Source organism: Taudactylus pleione, unplaced genomic scaffold (assembly GCF_031769625.1).
Source record: "Taudactylus pleione unplaced genomic scaffold, aTauple2 ptg001867l, whole genome shotgun sequence".
NCBI classification, from domain to species: Eukaryota; Metazoa; Chordata; class Amphibia; order Anura; family Myobatrachidae; genus Taudactylus; species Taudactylus pleione.
In genome coordinates this window covers 45834-65469 of record NW_028286264.1, presented here as the reverse complement: position 1 = coordinate 65469, position 19636 = coordinate 45834, and the positions used below count along the sequence as shown (strand labels likewise).

General features: G+C 44.0%; 1 protein-coding gene and 1 long non-coding RNA gene across 3 annotated transcripts in view; one reads left to right on the top strand and one right to left on the bottom strand.

Moving 5' to 3' along the window:
- DFFA (DNA fragmentation factor subunit alpha) overlaps positions 1–17092 on the bottom strand; it is a 45438-nt gene extending 28346 nt beyond the window's left edge. For both annotated transcript variants that reach the window (XM_088465133.1, XM_088465134.1), the window contains exon 1: positions 16953–17092. The gene's annotated coding sequence lies outside the window, so the exon portion shown is untranslated. The remainder of the gene's footprint in view (positions 1–16952) is intronic.
- LOC148436245 (uncharacterized) overlaps positions 16928–19636 on the top strand; it is a 32270-nt gene continuing 29561 nt past the window's right edge. Inside the window, exon 1 of the long non-coding RNA XR_015876486.1 lies at positions 16928–17045. This is a non-coding gene — a long non-coding RNA (uncharacterized LOC148436245). The remainder of the gene's footprint in view (positions 17046–19636) is intronic.

Below are 19636 nucleotides of genomic sequence, written 5' to 3'. Positions count from 1 at the left end.
GTAACACCCTGAGCTCCTGTACCCCCCATATACACTGTTATTACCACATATAGTAACACCCTGAGCTCCTGTATCCCCCATATACACTGTTATTACAGCATATAGTAACACCCTGAGCTCCTGTATCCACCATATACACTGTTATTACCGCATATAGAAACACCCTGAGCTCCTGTATCCCCATATACACTGTTATTACAGTATATAGTAACACCCTGAGCTCCTGTATCACCATATACACTGTTATTACCGCATATAGTAACACCCTGAGCTCCTGTATCCCCCATATACACTGTTATTACAGCATATAGTAACACCCTGAGCTACTGTGCCCCATATACTCTGTTATTACCGCATATAGTAACACCCTGAGCTCCTGTATCCCCCATATACACTGTTATTACAGCATATAGTAACACCCTGAGCTCCTCCATCCCCATATACAGTATTATTACCACATATAGAAACACCCTGAGCTCCTGTATCCCCATATACACTGTTATTACCACATATAGCAACACCCTGAGTTCCTGTACCCCCCATATACACTGTTATTACCACATATAGTAACACCCTGAGCTCCTGTATCCCCCATATACACTGTTATTACCGCATATAGTAACACCCTGAGCTCCTGTATCCCCCATATACACGAGCTCCTCCATTCACATATACAGTTACCACATATAGTAACACCCTGAGCTCCTGTATCCTCATAGACACTGTTATTACCGTATATAGTAACACCCCTGAGCTCCTGTGTCCCCCCATATAACACTGTTATTACCACATATAGTAACACCCTGAGCTCCTGTATCCCCCATATACACTGTTATTACCACATATAGTAACACCCTGTGCTCCTGTATCCCCATATACACTGTTATTACCGCATATAGTAACACCCTGAGCTCCTGTATCCCCCATATACACTATTATTACCACATATAGTAACACCCTGTGCTCCTGTATCCCCCATATACACTGTTATTACCACATATAGTAACACCCTGAGCTCCTGTATCCCATATACACTGTTATTACCACATATAGTAACACCCTGAGCTCCTGTATCCCCCATATACACTGTTATTACCACATATAGTAACACCCTGAGCTCCTGTATCCCCCATATACACTGTTATTACAGCATACAGTAACACCCTGAGCTCCTGTATCCACCATATACACTGTTATTACCGCATATAGAAACACCCTGAGCTCCTGTATCCCCATATACACTGTTATTACAGCATATACTAACACCCTGAGCTCCTGTATCCCCCATATACACTGTTATTACCACATATAGTAACACCCTGAGCTCCTGTATCCCCCATATACACTGTTATTACCACATATAGTAACACCCTGAGCTCCTGCATCCCCATATACACTATTATTACCACATATAGTAACACCCTGAGCTCCTGTATCCCCCATATACACTGTTATTACCGTATATAGTAACACCCTGAGCTCCTCCATCTCCATATACACTATTATTACCACATATAGTAACACCCTGAGCTCCTGTATCCCCCATATACACTGTTATTACCATATATACTAACACCCTGAGCTCCTGTATCCCCCATATACACTGTTATTACCACATATAGTAACACCCTGAGCTCTTGTATCCCCCATATACACTGTTATTACCACATATAGTAACACCCTGAGCTCCTGTATCCCCATATACACTGTTATTACAGCATATACTAACACCCTGAGCTCCTGTATCCCCCATATACACTGTTATTACCACATATAGTAACACCCTGAGCTCCTGTATCCCCCATATACACTGTTATTACCACATATAGTAACACCCTGAGCTCCTGCATCCCCATATACACTATTATTACCACATATAGTAACACCCTGAGCTCCTGTATCACCATATACACTGTTATTACCGCATATAGTAACACCCTGAGCTCCTGTATCCCCATATACACTATTATTACCACATATAGTAACACCCTGAGCTCCTGTATCACCATATACACTGTTATTACCGCATATAGTAACACCCTGAGCTCCTGTATCCCCATATACACTGTTATTACCATATATAGTAACACCCTGAGCTCCTGTATCCCCATATGCACTGTTATTACCGTATATAGTAACACCCTGAGCTCCTCCATACACACTATTACCGTATATAGTAACACCTTGGGCTCCTCCATCCCCATATACACTGTTATTACCGCTTATAGTAACACCCTGAGCTCCTGTATCCCCCATATACACTGTTATTACCGTATATAGTAACACCCTGAGCTCCTCCATCTCCATATACACTATTATTACCACATATAGTAACACCCTGAGCTCCTGTATCCCCCATATACACTGTTATTACCGTATATAGTAACACCCTGAGCTCCTCCATCTCCATATACACTATTATTACCACATATAGTAACACCCTGAGCTCCTGTATCCCCCATATACACTGTTATTACCACATATAGTAACACCCTGAGCTCCTGTATCCCCATATACACTGTTATTACCACATATAGTAACACCCTGAGCTCCTGCATCCCCATATACACTATTATTACCACATATAGTAACTCCCTGAGCTCCTGTATCACCATATACACTGTTATTACCGCATATAGTAACACCCTGAGCTCCTGTATCCCCATATACACTATTATTACCGTATATAGTAACACCCTGAGCTCCTGTATCCCCATATACACTGTTATTACCACATATAGTAACACCCTGAGCTCCTGTATCCCCATATACACTATTACCACATATAGTAACACCCTGAGCTCCTGTATCCCCCATATACACTGTAATTACCGTATATAGTAACACCCTGAGGTACTCCATCCCCATATACACTTTTATTACCGCATATAGTAACACCGTGAGCTCCTGTATCCCCATATACAGTTATTACCGCATATAGTAACACCCTGAGCTCCTTTATCCCCATATACACTATCACCGTATATAGTAACACCCTGAGCTCGTCCATCCCCATATACACTGGTATTACCACATATAGTAACACCCTGAGCTCCTGTATCCCCCATATACACTGTTATTACCACATATAGTAACACCCTGAGCTCCTGTACCCCCCATATACACTGTTATTACCACATATAGTAACACCCTGAGCTCCTGTATCCCCCATATACACTGTTATTACAGCATATAGTAACACCCTGAGCTCCTGTATCACCATATACACTGTTATTACCGCATATAGTAACACCCTGAGCTCCTGTATCCCCCATATACACTGTTATTACAGCATATAGTAACACCCTGAGCTCCTCCATCTCCATATACACTATTACCACATATAGTAACACCCTGAGCTACTGTGCCCCATATACACTGTTATTACTGTATATAATAACACCCTGAGCTCGTCCATCCCCATATACACTGGTATTACCACATATAGTAACACCCTGAGCTCCTGTATCCCCCATATACACTGTTATTACCACATATAGTAACACCCTGAGCTCCTGTACCCCCCATATACACTGTTATTACCACATATAGTAACACCCTGAGCTCCTGTATCCCCCATATACACTGTTATTACAGCATATAGTAACACCCTGAGCTCCTGTATCCCCATATACACTGTTATTACCATATATAGTAACACCCTGAGCTCCTGTATCCCCATATACACTGTTATTACCGTATATAGTAACACCCTGAGCTCCTCCATACACACTATTACTGTATATAGTAACACCTTGGGCTCCTCCATCCCCATATACACTGTTATTACCGCTTATAGTAACACCCTGAGCTCCTGTATCCCCCATATACACTGTTATTACCGTATATAGTAACACCCTGAGCTCCTGTATCCCCCATATACACTGTTATTACCACATATAGTAACACCCTGAGCTCCTGCATCCCCATATACACTATTATTACCACATATAGTAACACCCTGAGCTCCTGTATCACCATATACACTGTTATTACCGCATATAGTAACACCCTGAGCTCCTGTATCCCCATATACACTATTATTACCGTATATAGTAACACCCTGAGCTCCTGTATCCCCATATACACTGTTATTACCACATATAGTAACACCCTGAGCTCCTGTATCCCCATATACACTATTACCACATATAGTAACACCCTGAGTTCCTGTATCCCCCAAATACACTGTAATTACCGTATATAGTAACACCCTGAGGTACTGTGCCCCATATACACTGTTATTACCGCATATAGTAACACCCTGAGCTCCTGTATCCCCCATATACACTGTTATTACAGCATATAGTAACACCCTGAGCTCCTCCATCTCCATATACACTATTATTACCACATATAGTAACACCCTGAGCTACTGTGCCCCATATACACTGTTATTACCGCATATAGTAACACCCTGAGCTCCTGTACCCCCATATACACTATTACCGTATATAGTAACACCCTGAACTCCTGTATCCCCATAGACACTGTTATTATCACATAGTAACACCCTGAGCTCCTGTATCCCCATATACACGAGCTCCTCCATTCACATATACAGTTACCACATATAGTAACACCCTGAGCTCCTGTATCCCCATAGACACTGTTATTACCACATATAGTAACACCCTGAGCTCCTGTATCCCCCATATACACTGTTATTACCGTATATAGTAACACCCTGAGCTACTCCATCCCCATATACACTGTTATTACCGCATATAGTAACACCGTGAGCTCCTGTATCCCCATATACACTGTTATTACCGCATTAAGTAACACCCTGAGCTCCTTTATCCCCATATACACTATCACCGTATATAGTAACACCCTGAGCTCGTCCATCCCCATATACACTGGTATTACCACATATAGTAACACTCTGAGCTCCTGTATCCCCATATACACTGTTATTACCACATATAGTAACACCCTGAGTTCCTGTATCCCCATATACACTGTTATTACCACATATAGTAACACCCTGAGCTCCTGTATCCCCCATATACACTGTTATTACCACATATAGTAACACCCTGAGCTCCTGTACCCCCATATACACTGTTATTACCACATATAGTAACACCCTGAGCTCCTGTATCCCCCATATACACTGTTATTACAGCATATAGTAACACCCTGAGCTCCTGTATCCCCATATGCACTGTTATTACCACATATAGTAACACCCTGAGCTCCTGTATCCCCATATACACTGTTATTACCACATATAGTAACACCCTGAGCTCCAGTATCCCCCATATATACACTGTTATTACAGCATATAGTAACACCCTGAGCTCCTGTATCCACCATATACACTGTTATTACCGCATATAGAAACACCCTGAGCTCCTGTATCCCCATATACACTGTTATTACCACATATAGTAACACCCTGAGCTCCTGTATCCCCCATATACACTGTTATTACCACATATAGTAACACCCTGAGCTCCTCCATCCCCATATACACTATTATTACCACATATAGTAACACCCTGAGCTCCTGTATCACCATATACACTGTTATTACCGCATATAGTAACACCCTGAGCTCCTGTATCCCCATATACACTGTTATTACCATATATAGTAACACCCTGAGCTCCTGTATCCCCATATACACTGTTATTACTGTATATAGTAACACCCTGAGCTCCTCCATCTCCATATACACTATTATTACCACATATAGTAACACCCTGAGCTCCTGTATCCCCCATATACACTGTTATTACCGTATATAGTAACACCCTGAGCTCCTGTATCCCCATATACACTATTATTACCACATATAGTAACACCCTGTGGTCCTGTATCCCCCATATACACTGTTATTACCGTATATAGTAACACCCTGAGCTCCTCCATCCCCATATACATTGTTATTACCGCATATAGTAACACCCTGAGCTCCTGTATCCCCATATACACTATTATTACCACATATAGTAACACCCTGAGCTCCTGTATCCCCATATACACTATTATTACCACATATAGTAACACCCTGAGCTCCTGTATCCCCCATATACACTGTAATTACCGTATATAGTAACACCCTGAGGTACTCCATCCCCATATACACTTTTATTACCGCATATAGTAACACCGTGAGCTCCTGTATCCCCATATACAGTTATTACCGCATATAGTAACACCCTGAGCTCCTTTATCCCCATATACACTATCACCGTATATAGTAACACCCTGAGCTCGTCCATCCCCATATACACTGGTATTACCACATATAGTAACACCCTGAGCTCCTGTATCCCCCATATACACTGTTATTACCACATATAGTAACACCCTGAGCTCCTGTACCCCCCATATACACTGTTATTACCACATATAGTAACACCCTGAGCTCCTGTATCCCCCATATACACTGTTATTACAGCATATAGTAACACCCTGAGCTCCTGTATCACCATATACACTGTTATTACCGCATATAGTAACACCCTGAGCTCCTGTATCCCCCATATACACTGTTATTACAGCATATAGTAACACCCTGAGCTCCTCCATCTCCATATACACTATTATTACCACATATAGTAACACCCTGAGCTACTGTGCCCCATATACACTGTTATTACCGCATATAGTAACACCCTGAGCTCCTGTACCCCCATATACACTATTACCGTATATAGTAACACCCTGAACTCCTGTATCCGCATAGACACTGTTATTATCACATAGTAACACCCTGAGCTCCTGTATCCCCATATACACGAGCTCCTCCATTCACATATACAGTTACCACATATAGTAACACCCTGAGCTCCTGTATCCCCATAGACACTGTTATTACCACATATAGTAACACGCTGAGCTCCTGTATCCCCCATATACACTGTTATTACCGTATATAGTAACACCCTGAGCTACTCCATCCCCATATACACTGTTATTACCGCATATAGTAACACCGTGAGCTCCTGTATCCCAATATATACACTGTTATTACCGCATTAAGTAACACCCTGAGCTCCTTTATCCCCATATACACTATCACTGTATATAGTAACACCCTGAGCTCGTCCATCCCCATATACACTGGTATTACCACATATAGTAACACTCTGAGCTCCTGTATCCCCATATACACTGTTATTACCACATATAGTAACACCCTGAGTTCCTGTATCCCCATATACACTGTTATTACCACATATAGTAACACCCTGAGTTCCTGTATCCCCATATACACTGTTATTACCACATATAGTAACACCCTGAGCTCCTGTATCCCCCATATACACTGTTATTACCACATATAGTAACACCCTGAGCTCCTGTACCCCCATATACACTGTTATTACCACATATAGTAACACCCTGAGCTCCTGTATCCCCATATGCACTGTTATTACCACATATAGTAACACCCTGAGCTCCTGTATCCCCAGATACACTGTTATTACCACATATGGTAACACCCTGAGCTCCAGTATCCCCCATATACACACTGTTATTACAGCATATAGTAACACCCTGAGCTCCTGTATCCACCATATACACTGTTATTACCGCATATAGAAACACCCTGAGCTCCTGTATCCCCATATACACTGTTATTACCACATATAGTAACACCCTGAGTTCCTGTATCCCCCATATACACTGTTATTACCACATATAGTAACACCCTGAGCTCCTGCATCCCCATATACACTATTATTACCACATATAGTAACACCCTGAGCTCCTGTATCACCATATACACTGTTATTACCGCATATAGTAACACCCTGAGCTCCTGTATCCCCATATACACTGTTATTACCGTATATAGTAACACCCTGAGCTCCTGTATCCCCATATACACTGTTATTACTGTATATAGTAACACCCTGAGCTCCTCCATCTCCATATACACTATTATTACCACATATAGTAACACCCTGAGCTCCTGTATCCCCCATATACACTGTTATTACCGTATATAGTAACACCCTGAGCTCCTCCATCTCCATATACACTATTATTACCACATATAGTAACACCCTGAGCTCCTGTATCCCCATATACACTGGTATTACCACATATAGTAACACCCTGAGCTCCTGTACCCCCCATATACACTGTTATTACCACATATAGTAACACCCTGAGCTCCTGTATCCCCCATATACACTGTTATTACAGCATATAGTAACACCCTGAGCTCCTCCATCCCCATATACAGTATTATTACCACATATAGAAACACCCTGAGCTCCTGTATCCCCATATACACTGTTATTACCACATATAGCAACACCCTGAGTTCCTGTATTCCCATATACACTGTTATTACCACATTTAGTAACACCCTGAGCTCCTGTACCCCCCATATACACTGTTATTACCACATATAGTAACACCCTGAGCTCCTGTATCCCCCATATACACTGTTATTACAGCATATAGTAACACCCTGAGCTACTGTGCCCCATATACACTGTTATTACCGCATATAGTAACACCCTGAGCTCCTGTGTCCCCATATACACTGTTATTACCGCATATAGTAACACCCTGAGCTCCTCCATCCCCATATACACTATTACCGTATATAGTAACACCCGAGCTCCTCCATCCCCATATACACTATTTCCGTATATAGTAATACCCTGAGCTCCTGTATCCCCCATATACACTGTTATTACAGCATATAGTAACACCCTGAGCTCCTGTATCCACCATATACACTGTTATTACCGCATATAGAAACACCATGAGCTCCTGTATCCCCCATATACACTGTTATTACAGCATATAGTAACACCCTGAGCTCCTGTATCACCATATACACTGTTATTACCGCATATAGTAACACCCTGAGCTCCTGTATCCCCCATATACACTGTTATTACAGCATATAGTAACACCCTGAGCTACTGTGCCACATATACTCTGTTATTACCGCATATAGTAACACCCTGAGCTCCTGTATCCCCATATACACGAGCTCCTCCATTCACATATAGTATAGTAATACCCTGAGCTCCTGTATCCCCCATATACACTGTTATTACAGCATATAGTAACACCCTGAGCTCCTGTATCCACCATATACACTGTTATTACCGCATATAGAAACACCATGAGCTACTGTATCCCCCATATACACTGTTATTACAGCATATAGTAACACCCTGAGCTCCTGTATCACCATATACACTGTTATTACCGCATATAGTAACACCCTGAGCTCCTGTATCCCCCATATACACTGTTATTACAGCATATAGTAACACCCTGAGCTACTGTGCCACATATACTCTGTTATTACCGCATATAGTAACACCCTGAGCTCCTGTATCCCCATATACACGAGCTCCTCCATTCACATATACAGTTACCACATATAGTAACACCCTGAGCTCCTGTTTCCCCATAGACACTGTTATTACCGTATATAGTAACACCCTGAGCTCCTGTGTCCCCCATATACACTGTTATTACCACATATAGTAACACCCTGAGCTCCTGTATCCCCCATATACACTGTTATTACCACATATAGTAACACCCTGAGCTCCTGTATCCCCATATACACTGTTATTACCGCATATAGTAACACCCTGAGCTCCTGTATCCCCATATACACTATTATTACCACATATAGTAACACCCTGTGCTCCTGTATCCCCCATATACACTGTTATTACCACATATAGTAACACCCTGAGCTCCTGTATCCCCATATACACTGTTATTACCACATATAGTAACACCCTGAGCTCCTGTATCCCCATATACACTGTTATTACCACATATAGTAACACCCTGAGCTCCTGTATCCCCCATATACACTGTTATTACAGCATACAGTAACACCCTGAGCTCCTGTATCCACCATATACACTGTTATTACCGCATATAGAAACACCCTGAGCTCCTGTATCCCCATATACACTGTTATTACAGCATATACTAACACCCTGAGCTCCTGTATCCCCCACATACACTGTTATTACCACATATAGTAACACCCTGAGCTCCTGTATCCCCCATATACACTGTTATTACCACATATAGTAACACCCTGAGCTCCTGCATCCCCATATACACTATTATTACCACATATAGTAACACCCTGAGCTCCTGTATCCCCCATATACACTGTTATTACCGTATATAGTAACACCCTGAGCTCCTCCATCTCCATATACACTATTATTACCACATATAGTAACACCCTGAGCTCCTGTATCCCCCATATACACTGTTATTACCGTATATACTAACACCCTGAGTTCCTGTATCCCCCATATACACTGTTATTACCACATATAGTAACACCCTGAGCTCCTGTATCCCCCATATACACTGTTATTACCACATATAGTAACACCCTGAGCTCCTGCATCCCCATATACACTATTATTACCACATAGAGTAACACCCTGAGCTCCTGTATCACCATATACACTGTTATTACCGCATATAGTAACACCCTGAGCTCCTGTATCCCCATATACACTGTTATTACCATATATAGTAACACCCTGAGCTCCTGTATCCCCATATACACTGTTATTACCGTATATAGTAACACCCTGAGCTCCTCCATACACACTATTACCGTATATAGTAACACCTTGGGCTCCTCCATCCCCATATACACTGTTATTACCGCTTATAGTAACACCCTGAGCTCCTGTATCCCCCATATACACTGTTATTACCGTATATAGTAACACCCTGAGCTCCTCCATCTCCATATACACTATTATTACCACATATAGTAACACCCTGAGCTCCTGTATCCCCCATATACACTGTTATTACCGTATATAGTAACACCCTGAGCTCCTCCATCTCCATATACACTATTATTACCACATATAGTAACACCCTGAGCTCCTGTATCCCCCATTTACACTGTTATTACCACATATAGTAACACCCTGAGCTCCTGTATCCCCCATATACACTGTTATTACCACATATAGTAACACCCTGAGCTCCTGCATCCCCATATACACTATTATTACCACATATAGTAACACCCTGAGCTCCTGTATCACCATATACACTGTTATTACCGCATATAGTAACACCCTGAGCTCCTGTATCCCCATATACACTGTTATTACAGTATATAGTAACACCCTGAGCTCCTCCATATACACTATTACCGTATATAGTAACACCCTGGACTCCTCTATCCCCATATACACTGTTATTACCGCATATAGTAACACCCTGAGCTCCTGTATCCCCCATATACACTGTTATTACCGTATATAGTAACACCCTGAGATCCTCCATCTCCATATACACTATTATTACCACATATAGTAACACCCTGAGCTCCTGTATCCCCCATATACGCTGTTATTACCGTATATAGTAACACCCTGAGCTCCTCCATCTCCATATACACTATTATTACCGCATATAGTAACACCCTGAGCTCCTGTATCCCCATATACACTGTTATTACCACATATAGTAACACCCTGACCTCCTGTATCCCCATATACACTATTACCGTATATAGTAACACTCTGAGCTCCTCCATCCCCATATACACTGTTATTACCGCATATAGTAACACCCTGAGCTCCTGTATCCCCATATACACTATTATTACCACATATAGTAACACCCTGTGGTCCTGTATCCCCCATATACACTGTTATTACCGTATATAGTAACACCCTGAGCTCCTCCATCCCCATATACATTGTTATTACCGCATATAGTAACACCCTGAGCTCCTGTATCCCCATATACACTATTATTACCACATATAGTAACACCCTGAGCTCCTGTATCCCCATATACACTATTATTACCACATATAGTAACACCCTGAGCTCCTGTATCCCCCATATACACTGTAATTACCGTATATAGTAACACCCTGAGGTACTCCATCCCCATATACACTTTTATTACCGCATATAGTAACACCGTGAGCTCCTGTATCCCCATATACAGTTATTACCGCATATAGTAACACCCTGAGCTCCTTTATCCCCATATACACTATCACCGTATATAGTAACACCCTGAGCTCGTCCATCCCCATATACACTGGTATTACCACATATAGTAACACCCTGAGCTCCTGTATCCCCCATATACACTGTTATTACCACATATAGTAACACCCTGAGCTCCTGTACCCCCCATATACACTGTTATTACCACATATAGTAACACCCTGAGCTCCTGTATCCCCCATATACACTGTTATTACAGCATACAGTAACACCCTGAGCTCCTGTATCACCATATACACTGTTATTACCGCATATAGTAACACCCTGAGCTCCTGTATCCCCCATATACACTGTTATTACAGCATATAGTAACACCCTGAGCTACTGTGCCGCATATACACTGTTATTACCGCATATAGTAACACCCTGAGCTCCTGTACCCCCATATACACTATTACCGTATATAGTAACACCCTGAACTCCTGTATCCCCATAGACACTGTTATTATCACATAGTAACACCCTGAGCTCCTGTATCCCCATATACACAAGCTCCTCCATTCACATATACAGTTACCACATATAGTAACACCCTGAGCTCCTGTATCCCCATAGACACTGTTATTACCACATATAGTAACACCCTGAGCTCCTGTATCCCCCATATACACTGTTATTACCGTATATAGTAACACCCTGAGCTACTCCATCCCCATATACACTGTTATTACCGCATATAGTAACACCGTGAGCTCCTGTATCCCCATATACACTGTTATTACCGCATTAAGTAACACCCTGAGCTCCTTTATCCCCATATACACTATCACCGTATATAGTAACACCCTGAGCTCGTCCATCCCCATATACACTGTTATTACCACATATAGTAACACCCTGAGTTCCTGTATCCCCATATACACTGTTATTACCACATATAGTAACACCCTGAGCTCCTGTATCCCCCATATACACTGTTATTACCACATATAGTAACACCCTGAGCTCCTGTACCCCCATATACACTGTTATTACCACATATAGTAACACCCTGAGCTCCTGTATCCCCCATATACACTGTTATTACAGCATATAGTAACACCCTGAGCTCCTGTATCCACCATATACACTGTTATTACCGCATATAGAAACACCCTGAGCTCCTGTATCCCCCATATACACTATCACCGTATATAGTAACACCCTGAGCTCGTCCATCCCCATGTACACTGGTATTACCACATATAGTAACACTCTGAGCTCCTGTATCCCCATATACACTGTTATTACCACATATAGTAACACCTTGAGTTCCTGTATCCCCATATACACTGTTATTACCACATATAGTAACACCCTGAGCTCCTGTATCCCCCATATACACTGTTATTACCACATATAGTAACACCCTGAGCTCCTGTACCCCCATATACACTGTTATTACCACATATAGTAACACCCTGAGCTCCTGTATCCCCCATATACACTGTTATTACAGCATATAGTAACACCCTGAGCTCCTGTATCCACCATATACACTGTTATTACCGCATATAGAAACACCCTGAGCTCCTGTATCCCCCATATACACTGTTATTACAGCATATAGTAACACCCTGAGCTCCTCCATCCCCATATACACTATTATTACGACATATAGTAACATCCTGAGCTCCTGTATCCCCATATGCACTGTTATTACCACATATAGTAACACCCTGAGCTCCTGTATCCCCATATACACTGTTATTACCACATATAGTAACACCCTGAGCTCCAGTATCCCCCATATATACACTGTTATTACAGCATATAGTAACACCCTGAGCTACTCCATCCCCATATACACTTTTATTACCGCATATAGTAACACCCTGAGCTCCTTTATCCCCATATACACTATCACCGTATATAGTAACACCCTGAGCTCGTCCATCCCCATATACACTGGTATTACCACATATAGTAACACTCTGAGCTCCTGTATCCCCATATACACTGTTATTACCACATATAGTAACACCCTGAGTTCCTGTGTCCCCATATACACTGTTATTACCACATATAGTAACACCCTGAGTTCCTGTATCCCCATATACACTGTTATTACCACATATAGTAACACCCTGAGCTCCTGTATTCCCCATATACACTGTTATTACCACATATAGTAACACCCTGATCTCCTGTACCCCCATATACACTGTTATTACCACATATGGTAACACCCTGAGCTCCTGTATCCCCCATATACACTGTTATTACAGCATATAGTAACACCCTGAGCTCCTGTATCCACCATATACACTGTTATTACCGCATATAGAAACACCCTGAGCTCCTGTATCCCCCATATACACTGTTATTACAGCATATAGTAACACCCTGAGCTCCTCCATCCCCATATACACTATTATTACGACATATAGTAACACCCTGAGCTCCTGTATCCCCATTTACACTGTTATTACCACATATAGTAATACCCTGAGCTCCTGTATCCCCATATACACTGTTATTACCACATATAGTAACACCCTGAGCTCCTGTATCCCCCATATACACTGTTATTACCACATATAGTAACACCCTGAGCTCCTGTACCCCCCATATACACTATTACAGCATATAGTAACACCCTGAGCTCCTCCATCCCCATATACAGTATTATTACCACATATAGAAACACCCTGAGCTCCTGTATCCCCATATACACTGTTATTACCACATATAGCAACACCCTGAGTTCCTGTATTCCCATATACACTGTTATTACCACATTTAGTAACACCCTGAGCTCCTGTACCCCCCATATACACTGTTATTACCACATATAGTAACACCCTGAGCTCCTGTATCCCCCATATACACTGTTATTACAGCATATAGTAACACCCTGAGCTACTGTGCCCCATATACACTGTTATTACCGCATATAGTAACACTCTGAGCTCCTGTGTCCCCATATACACTGTTATTACCGCATATAGTAACACCCTGAGCTCCTCCATCCCCATATACACTATTACCGTATATAGTAACACCCGAGCTCCTCCATCCCCATATACACTATTTCCATATATAGTAATACCCTGAGCTCCTGTATACCCCATATACACTTACCGTATATAGTAACATCCTTAGCTCCTGTGTCCCCAATATACACTGTTATTACCGCATATAGTAACACCCTGAGCTCCTGTATCCCCATATACACTGTTATTACCGTATATAGTAATACCCTGAGCTCCTGTATCCCCATAAACACTGTTATTACCACATATAGTAACACCCTGAGCTCCTGTGTCCCCATATACACTGTTATTACCGCATATAGTAACACCCTGAACTCCTGTATCCCCATATACACTGTTATTACCGCATATAGTAACACCCTGAGCTCCTGTATCCCCCATATACACTGTTAAGCATATAGTAACACCCTGAGCTCCTGTATCCCCATATACACTATTATTACAGCATATAGTAACAGCCTGAGCTCCTGTATCCCCATATACACTATTATTACAGCATATAGTAACAGCCTGAGCTCCTGTGTCCCCATATACAGTGTTATTACCACATATAGTAACACCCTGAGCTCCTGTATCCCCATAGACACTGTTATTACCGCCTATAGTAACACCCTGAGCTCCTGTATACCCCATATACACTATTACCGTATATAGTAACACCCTGAGCTCCTGTATCCCCCATATACACTGTTATTACTGCATATAGTAACACCCTGAGCTCCTGTATCCCCCATATACACTGTTATTACTGCATATAGTAACACCATGAGCTCCTGTATCCCCCATATACACTGTTATTACTGCATATAGTAACACCATGAGCTCCTGTATCCCCATATACACTGTTATTACCATATACAGTAACATATAGTCTGCTGTGTGTCTGTATATGACAGTTACAGCGCAGAACACACATGTGCACCCCTTACATTGAGCCCAGCACATACATATGCACTCTTTATACTCAAACCTACTCATACACATATGCAACCCTGACACCGAGCTTAGCACACACTCACACCTGTGAGACTGAGCCCAGTACACACACACACATACATGTGCACCCCGGAGACTGAGCCCAGTACTCTCACACACACACACATGTGCACCCCTGAGACTGAGCCCAGTACACACACACACACATGTGCACCCCTGAGTCTGAGCCCAGTACATACACACACATGTGCACCCCTGAGACTGAGCCCAGAACACACACACACACACATGTGCACCCCTGAGACTGAGCCCAGTACACACACACACATGTGCACCCCTGAGACTGAGCCCAGTACACACACACACACATGTGCACCCCTGAGACTGAGCCCAGTACATACACATGTGCACCCCTGAGACTGAGCCCAGAACACACACACACACACACACACACACACACACACATGTGCATCCCTGAGTCTGAGCCCAGTACATACAGACGTGCACCCGAGACTGAGCCCAGAACACACACACACGTGCACCCCTGAGACTGAGCCCAGTACATACACACGTGCACCCGAGACTGAGCCCAGAACACACACATGTGCACCCCTGAGACTGAGCCCAGTACACACACATGTGCACCCTTGAGACTATTACACACACATGTGCGGCCCTGAGACTAGTACACACACTCACGTGCAGCCCTGAGACTGAGCCCAGTACACACACACACATGTGCACCCCTGACAACGACGAGTCCAATACAGGCTGTGACACTGAGAGGTAAATTTACTAAAGTGAGAGTTTTTAGAAGTGAGTTTTAAAAGTGATGTTGCCAATAGCAACCAATCAGATTCTAGCTATTCTTTTCTAGGAGGTGCTAGTTAAATGTTAAGTAGAATCTGATTGGTTGCTATGGGCAACATCACTTCTAAAACTCACTTCTAAAAACTCTCACTTTAGTAAATTTACCTCTCAGTCTGACTAAGATCGGAACTCGGCTGCTATGCCTTGCCTGAGCTCGCCTGGTTGATGTTGTAAGCTCGTCAGTTGATTGATGGGGTCTGAGAAAATGGCCTCCTCGGATCAGGCTGAGCCTCCTGTCCAGGTGAGCGCGGGGCTCGGTCTCCGGGAGGTTCGGGGTTGGGGTCCTGAAACCGGGAGATGGCCAGACCCCCCGTCCCTCTTATAGGGTGACCTGACCCATCGGGGGTGATTACTGCACCTGCTACAACAACAGCACAGCCTGCACCCTGTACCCCCTCCTCAGTATCTTGCACCCTACAATGTCTCCCTCCCTGTGCCCCTTCCTCACCATACTGCCCCCTATACAGTGTCTCCCTCTACCCTCTCCTCACTATACTGACCCCTATACAGTGTCTAACTGTGCCCCTTCCTCACAATACTGCCCCCTATACAGTGTCTCCCTCTACCCTCTCCTCACCATACTGCCCCCTATACAGTGTCTCCCTGTACCCCTCCTCACTATACTGCCCCTATACAGTGTCTCCCTGTACCCCTCCTCACTATAGTGCCCCCTATACAGTGTTTCCCTGTACCCTCTCCTCACTATACTGACCCCTATACAGTGTCTCCCTCTACCCTCTCCTCACTATACTGCCCCCTATACAGTGTCTCCCTGTAGCCCTCCTCACTATACTGACCCCTATACAGTGTCTCCCTGTACCCTCTCCTCACTATACTGACCCCTATACAGTGTCTCCCTGTACCCCTCCTCACTATACTGACCCCTATACAGTGTCTCCCTGTACCCTCTCCTCACTATACTGACCCCTATACAGTGTCTCCCTGTACCCCCTCACCATACTGCCCCCTATACAGTGTCTCCCTGTACCCTCTCCTCACTAGACTGCCCCCTATACAGTGTCATCCTGTGCCCCCTCCTCACTAAACTGCCCCTCTACAGTGTCTCACTGTGCCCCTTCCTCACCATACTGCCCCCTATACAGTGTCTCTCTGTAGTCCTCCTCACTATACTGACCCCTATACAGTGTCACCCTGTACCCCTCCTCACCATACTGCCCCCTATACAGTGTCACCCTGTACCCTCTCCTCACTATACTGCCCCCTATACAGTGACTCCCTGTACCCCCTCACCATACTGCCCCCTATACAGTGTCTCTCTGTAGTCCTCCTCACTATACTGACCCCTATACAGTGTCTCCCTGTACCCCTCCTCACCATACTGCCCCCTATACAGTGTCACCCTGTACCCTCTCCTCACTATACTGCCCCCTATACAGTGACTCCCTGTACCCCCTCACCATACTGCCCCCTATACAGTGTCTCTCTGTACCCTCTCCTCACTATACTGCCCCCTATACAGTGTCACCCTGTGCCCCCTCCTCACTATACTGCCCCTCTACAGTGTCTCACTGTGCCCCTTCCTCGCCATACTGCCCCCTATACAGTGGCTCCCTGTACCCTTTCCTCACTATATTGCCCCCTATACAGTGTCTCACTGTGCCCCTTCCTCACTATACTGCCCCTTATACAGTGTCACCCTGTACCCTCTCCTCACTATACTGCCCCCTATTCAGTGTTTCCCTGTACCCCCTCCTCACTATACTGCCCCTCTACAGTGTCTCACTGTGCCCCTTCCTCACTATACTGCTCCCTATACAGTGTCTCCCTGTACCCCCTCCTCACTATATTAACCATATACAGTGTCACCCTGTGCCCCTTCCTCACTATACTGCCCCCTATACAGTGTCAACCTGTACCCCTCTCCACTATCCAACTCCCTATACAGTGTCTCCCTGTACCCCTCCTCACTATACTGCCCCCTATACAGTGTCTCCCTGTACCCCTCCCCACTATCCAACTCCCTATACAGTGTCTCCCTGTACCCCTCCTCACTATACTGCTCCCTATACAGTGTCTCCCTGTACCCCTCCTCACTATACTGCCCCCTATACAGTGTCTTCCTGTACCCTCTCCTCACTATACTGCTCCCTATACAGTGTCACCCTGTACCCTCTCCTCACTATACTGCCCCCTATACAGTGACTCCCTGTACCCTCTCCTCACTATACTTCCCCCTATACAGTGTCACCGTGTGCCCCCTCCTCACTATACTGACCCCTATACAGTGTCTCACTGTACCCTCTCCTCACTATACTGCCCCCTATACAGTGTCACCCTGTACCCCCTCCTCACTATACTGCTCCCTATACAGTGTCTCCCTGTACCCCTCCTCACTATACTGCCCCCTATACAGTGTCTCCCTGTAGCCCTCCTCACTATACTGCCCCCTATACAGTGTCTCCCTGTACCCCCTCACCATACTGCCCCCTATACAGTGTCTCCCCGTACACTCTCACTATACTGACCCCTATACAGTGTCTCCCTGTACCCCTCCTCACTATACTGCTCCCTATACAGTGCCTCCCTGTACCCTCTCCTCACTATACTGCCCCCTGTATATTGTCTCCCTGTACCCTCTCCTCACTATACTGCCCCCTATACAGTGTCTCCCTGTACCCTCTCCTCCCTATACTGCCCCTATACAGTGTCACCCTGTACCCTCTATATACAGTGTCTCACTGTGCCCCTTACTCACTATACTGCCCCCTATACAGTGCCTCACTGTGCCTCCTCAGTGTTGAGTCTCCCTGTGCCCCCTCCTTATTAAAATTACTTTATTTGTGTGCTTGTGGTCTACTTGAACCTTTACAC